Source organism: Lactuca virosa, chromosome 3, assembly GCF_052849685.1.
Source record: "Lactuca virosa cultivar CGN04683 chromosome 3, Lactuca_virosa_CGN04683_v6, whole genome shotgun sequence".
NCBI classification, from domain to species: Eukaryota; Viridiplantae; Streptophyta; class Magnoliopsida; order Asterales; family Asteraceae; genus Lactuca; species Lactuca virosa.
In genome coordinates this window covers 296,192,697-296,199,833 of record NC_136428.1, presented here as the reverse complement: position 1 = coordinate 296,199,833, position 7,137 = coordinate 296,192,697, and positions in this window count along the sequence as shown.

Sequence of the window (7,137 nt, the reverse complement as noted above, 5' to 3'; positions counted from 1 at the left end):
GGAAGAGTACTACCCTAGAGGCGAGATACAAAGAATTGTGGAACTTGACAGTTCAGAACTCCAATATCGACACATACATATCCAGGTTTAGCGAGCTATCCCACCTGTGTCCGGGTATGATCACCTCAGAAGTAAAAAAGATCGAGAGGTTCATCTGGGGATTGACTGCACCTATCCAAGGGAATGTCATTGCGGCAAACCCTGAGACGTTTGATAGCGCCAACAGATTGGCCAAGAAACTGTATGATCATGGCAGCAAGAAGAGTGTTAAGATTGTGGAAGTGGATGTTAAGAAGGAAGAAGAGAATAAGAAAAGGAAGAACAACAAGAGAAGAGGTAAACAGAACTCAGAATCATCTAAGAAGCAACAGACAGTGACTGTCCATGCAGTAACCCAAGCTACCACAACACCACATGCTCCAGCCTCATCCACGCCGAATACTCTGAAACAGTACATAGGGAATCTTCCCAAGTGTAACAAATGTAACTACCATCAGCACGGGGAATGCAGAGAGATGATGTGTACAAGATGCAACCGGAAGGGCCATACAACAAAGTATTGTAGGACCCAGCTTCCACAAAACTAGATGCCCAACAACAACAACAACAACACAAAGGATGGAGCCAGTTATACCTGTTATGGGTGCGGGAAGACCGGACATTTCAGGCGGAATTGTCCCAATGCAAACACCCAGGCGACAGGAGCAGCAGGAAGAGTGCTAACTATGGGACAAGGAGAAGCGGTTCAGGATCCCGCTGTCGTGACCGGTACGTTTCTCCTTAACCACTCATATGCATGCATCTTGTTTGATACCGGGGCAGAGCGAAGCTTTGTGAGTAATAAATTCAAACACTTGCTAAAACAACAACCCCAAAAGCTTAATGAAACCTTTACGGTGGAGATCGCTAATGGGAAAATAGAATCAGCTAGGGAAATCTATGTAGGATGTACCCTAACTTTAAATCAACATGCCTTTCAAATAAACTTGATGCCTGTAACTATTAGGAGTTTTCATGTGATTTTCGGCATGGACTGGTTGAGCCCCCATCATGCCGAAGTTATGTGTTGCGAGAAGGTCGCTCGCCTTCATCTCCCTAACCACGAAACCCTAATTATATACAGGGACAAACCCAGTACGAACCTTCGTCTTATCTCGTGCATTAAGGCACAAAAGTATCTACGAAAGAAGGACTTGGTGTTTCTGGCACACATAGTGGATAAGTCCAAGGAAGAGGTCAATATTCTAGACATCCCAGTGGCTTGCGACTTCCCGGACGTCTTTCCTGAAGACCTTCCGGGGATACCCCCATAAAGACAAGTCGAGTTCCGAATTGACCTGGTGCCGGGAGCTACGCCCAATGCCAAATCACCCTATAGGTTGGCTCCTGCGGAGATGCAAGAACTGTCAAGCCAACTTAGCGAACTCTTGAGCAAAGGATTCATCCGACCTAGCTTCTCACCCTGGGGAGCTCCGGTCCTCTTTGTTAAGAAAAAGGACGGATCCTTTAGGATGTGTATTGATTACAGAGAAATGAACAAGCTCACTATCTAAAATTGCTACCCACTTCCGCAAATCGACGAGCTATTCGACCAGCTCCAAGGAGCAAGTTACTTCTCTAAGATAGATCTGCGATCCGGATATCACCAACTCAAAGTCCGGGAAGAGAATATCCCCAAAACCGCTTTTCGAACTCTCTATGGACATTACGAATTTTTTGTAATGCCCTTCGGTCTAACGAATGCCCCTGCCGCATTCATGGACCTGATGAATCGAATCTGCCGACCATTCCTCGACAATTTTGTCATTGTTTTCATCGACGATATCCTAGTCTATTCTCGAAGCGAAGAGGAGCATGGCCGACATCTCCGGCAAATCTTGGAAACCCTACGAACTGAAAAGTTATATGCAAAACTCTCTAAGTGTGAGTTCTGGCTCCGAAGCGTAAACTTTTTAGGTCATGTTGTCAACCAAGAAGGGATACATGTGGACCCTTCTAAGGTCAAAGCCATAGAAGGATGGGCGGTCCCAACGACACCCACAGAAATTCGTCAATTTTTAGGTCTCGCAGGCTATTACAGGAGATTCATTCAGAACTTCTCCAAAACAACCAAGCCACTCACCATGCTTACACAAAAGGGCGTGCCATTTGAATGGACAAAAAAGCAGGAGGTTGCCATCTGAACTCTGAAGCGAGCTCTCTGTAGTGCTCCAGTACTATCACTAACAGAGGGAACAGAGGACTTCGTAGTTTACTGTGATGCTTCGAATCAGGGTTTAGGCTGTGTACTCATGCAGCGTGGAAAGGTGATAGCTTATGCATCCTGACAACTAAAGACACATGAGGTGAATTATACCACCCATGATCTCGAATTAGGAGCCGTGGTCTTTGCTTTGAAGATCTGGAGGCACTACCTTTATGGTACGAAGTGCACTATTTTCAATGACCACAAGAGTATCCAACACATTTTTAATCAAAAGGAGTTAAACATCAGGCAGCGAAGATGGGTTGAGCTGCTAAACGATTATGAGTGCGAAATCAAGTACCACCCATGCAAGGCTAACGTGGTAGCTGATGCCTTGAGTCGGAAAGAATACTCAAATCGTCATGTGAAAACTCTTTCAATAACCATCCAATCCCATCTGTCCTCACAAATTAAAGCAGCCCAGTTCGATGCCATGAAGATAGAAAACAGAACAAGCAAAGCGTTACGTGGAATGGAAAAGAACTTCGAAGTCAAGGAGGACGGAACATATTATTTCATGAACCGAATTTGGGTCCCTAAACTTGGGGGATTCAGAGAAGTAGTCATGAATGAGGCTCATAAGACACGATACTCCATCCATCCGGGTTCAGATAAAATGTACTTGGATATCAAGCAACAGTATTGGTGGCGTAACATGAAGGCGGAAATTGCCACATAAGTTAGCAAATGCCTCACTTGTGCTAAAGTGAAGGTAGAATATTAGAAGCCCTCGGGACTATTACAACAACCGGTAATACCCGAGTGGAAATGGGAAAGGATTACTATGGACTTTGTGACCAAATTACCCAAGACAACAGATGGATTGGATACCATATGGGTAATAGTCGACAGGTTGACAAAATACGCTCATTTCCTGCCAATAAAGGAGTCATACAAGATGGAACGATTGACAAGAATCTACATCAAGGAAATCGTGAGACACGATGGAGTACCAATATCTATCATCTCAGATCGAGATAGTAGGTTCACTTCATGTTTTTGGCAATCGCTTCAGAAGGCTATGGGGACACAACTCGACATGAGCACTGCTTACCACCCACAGACGGATGGTCAAAGTGAGGGAACCATTCAAACGCTTGAGGATATGCTTCGAGCATGTGTGATAGACTTTGGAAGGTCGTGGGATACCCACTTACATTGGACCATGTGTGATAGACTTTGGAAGGTCGTGGGATACCCACTTACATTGGAAATCATACGCGAAACGACAGAGAAAATAGTTCAAATCAAAGCTCGACTTCAAGCATCACGAGACTGACAGAAGAGCTACGCTGACAAACGGCGAAAGCCCTTGGAATTCCGAGTCGGGGATCGGGTGTTATTAAACGTATCTCCCTGGAAAGGGGTGATTATTTTTGGAAAATAGGGAAAACTAAACCCTCGATACATTGGACCATTCGAGATTCTTGCCCGAATCGGTCCCGTGGCTTATAGACTGCAACTACCTGCTGAACTCAGCAGTGTACACCCCGTGTTCCATGTTTCCAATTTGAAGAAGTGCCTATCCGACGAAACTCTCATCATCCCTTTAGAAGAAATTGAAATCAACGAGAATCTCCTGTTCATCGAGGAACCAGTTGAAATCATGGACAAGGAGGTGAAGTGTACTAAGCAAAGCCGCATTCCAATAGTGAAGGTTCGGTGGAACGCGGAACGTGGACCGGAATTCACATGGGAACGCGAAGACCAGATGAAGCAAAAGTACCCTCACCTATTCTCGCATTCTCAACTCTAGCTTCGAAAAGAATTTTGGGACGAAATTCCCTCTAACGGGGGGATAATGTCACAACTAGGAATTCTGATGCTTTGTAAACAATTAACAAGGATAAAATTGTAACTAAAACTTGAAAGCATGTATGATGCTTATGCAATGACAACAAAATTCCATCAAACACTCTATACAACACTTCAAATAGTCAACAAAAGATTGGAAACCCTAAAAATCACGGTTTAAGTCCATTATGGACTAGGATTTCCTTATTGGGCCTAATGGGCCAATAAACTTCCAATGTGACTATTTTGGGCTTAGAACTCTTAAATGGGCCCTCATTGGACCCACTCTCATGATACTTAACCTTTTTGGGCTTTATAAGCCTAAAATGGACTAGTTTATCTTTAATGGGCCTTATTGGGCCATAACAAATTCAATTAGCTTTAATGGACTCAAATCCATTTTCTTATATAAAAATTGGGCCGTGATCTACTCTAAAGGCCCAATGGGCCAAAAACCATCAAATTGGGCCTCATATTATGGACTCAAGCATAAAAGGCCCAAGTCATTCTCTTCCTTCTTTCTCTCTCGGCCCAAGTAGAAAACAAAAAAAGGGGGAATTAAGGGAATTAAGGAGGGTTAGCCACCTCCTTATTACATGTTGGACTTCCATGCAAGTTCACATGTCTCCATGCAACCATCCTTTTACCTATCTCTCTCTTCTCCTTCTCTTCTTAATACTTGCGGCCGAGAATCAACACACACACACACACACAAAACATTTCATACTCTCTCTAAGTAAAACATTCAAGAACATCCCTTCCCTCTCATCAAGACTTTTCGAGAATTAGAAGCATTTCAAAGAGATTTCATCCAAAAATCATTTCAAGCTACACTCTAGTGGTAAGATCTTGCAAACATATTTCCTTTCTACACTCATTCACTCTTCTTAACACCTTAAATTCATGATCATGATCCTAGAAACATACTAAGTTTGAGATCCACCCAAGAAGCTTGTTAGGCTGAAAGATCTCATCATTTTCATCCTTTCTTCTTCAAAACCATGAACATCAAAGCAAGGTGAGTTCATACCCCTCTATTTTCGGTTTTCATATGATTTATGGGGGAGAATACAAGTAAAATGTGAAGATCTATGTGTATTTGTATGTTATGTGTGATTTCTTGTGTTTTTGTGGTAAATATGTGCTAAAAATGAAAGATATTTCGAGATCTATAGTTCAAGAAGGAAAAATATGTGATCTAGGTCATGTTTCACATAACATGTCAAGATAAACTACTATACAAGCTTTAAAATAACACACTGCAACATAAAACTCATTATTGGACTATTTTTGTCAAATAAACAAAAGTTTGGGAAAAAGTTGTCATTTACGGTTTTTACAAGGCTCAAAATGTCAAAACAGTTAAAATAGAAGTTTTTATGAACATTATGCTTTTCAAAGGACTAAAAATATAAATTGTAGCCTATTGGGCTAAAATTTTGGGATTTTCGACCCATAGGCCCAAAGTTGCGAAAAATATGGTTTTAAGGGGCTGAATTGGAAAGTTTTCTCAAAACAGGGGCTATAAACATAAATAAACCTATTTCAGGGGTTAAAATGGCCTTATTTATCAAAAGCGACTAAAAATGAAAAGATTTTGGATTTTGGGTAAAAAGTGTAGAAATTGCGAAAAGTGTGGATTTAAATGCAAATCTTCTAACTAAGGGGCTGAAACTGTCCAAAATAAACCTTTGGGCTTAAAGCATTATTTAATTAAGTGTTTAGGCCATAAATGTCAAGAAAAAGAGTTCAAGGACCTAATATGTCATTTTTCATAAAAAGGGCTAAAAATTGCCAACTTTACCGAAATAAGGGCTGAATAGGCCAAACTAATATTTTTGGTCAATTATGTTAATAATAAAATAATTGGGTCAAAATATACAAAACTTTATAACTTATGGGTTTTAAATAGAAAAATAACTATTTTTATAAATCTATGAATCGTTATAAAACATATTCGTGATTTTTACGACATATCGATTAAACAACTTCGCAACACTAATACTATACAAAACAAGTAAACATTCTAATCGTTGGGCTTGAGAGATTCTAATCATGCTTATTGGGCCTTCGTGACCCATTAACGTTACTTTTGGGCCCAACCTAAAAAATACATGTTATTGGGCCTCCTGTGACCCAACTACATGCTTAAGGGACCCTCAATGACTTTTACATGCTATTGGGCCTCAGTGGCCCATTAGCATTGCTAGTAAGGTCCAAATAAACCTTATGCGAAATGGGCCAACGCGCCTTTCGTATACTCGACAACCTTAAATAACATACGAAATTAGTAGGGCCTAGTAGTCCTCTTCTCCTTGTGTGTTAGGCTTACCTTCTCTTCAAGTAAACTAAAATCAGATCATTAATCAAGGTTAATCAAATTCATGTGGATTAAGTGAGTAATAACGGGTGACACCAATAAGTGTCGGTCATAGTCTGTAGTTGTAATCAAAGTCTCCTGGAGGGAGAGCGAGAGTTTGTGTATAGATCTATACGGGGGTGACTCCCCCACACCTAAGCTGTTCGCTACAGTTAGACTCGGCCAGTCTAGGGTGACAAAATCTTAAGATCAATTTCGGTGTTCATTAGAATGCCAAGACAGACGAACTAGTCATTATCATGCATGGTTATAACGACTCACATAGAAATCCGATATCATTTAAGTAATCAGGGGAAATCATGTTCATTCGCTGTGACGATACAATAATACAAAACAATCATAACTTTTTATCGGAAAACATCGGGTTTTCCGAGGAAACCAATCTTATTCACTTGTATTTCAAAAACTATAATGCAAAACTACTCATTTATGCATGTTTTGAAATCATTCACGCATATACTTACAGGATTATCACAACATTTTCATGAAAAGTCTTACTACAGAAAATATCGGATTTTCTGGGTTTTACGAACGACATAAACTATTTTACATCAAGCATACTTATGAACTCACCAACATTATATATGTTGACCGTTTTCAAAATAACTTGTATTCTCAGGTAATCGTTAGACAAATAAGCATCCAGTGTGTTGAAAGTTTCGTTTGTAGTTGCTAATCACCAAACAGTTTATATTTTGGGATCATGTAATGTAAACCA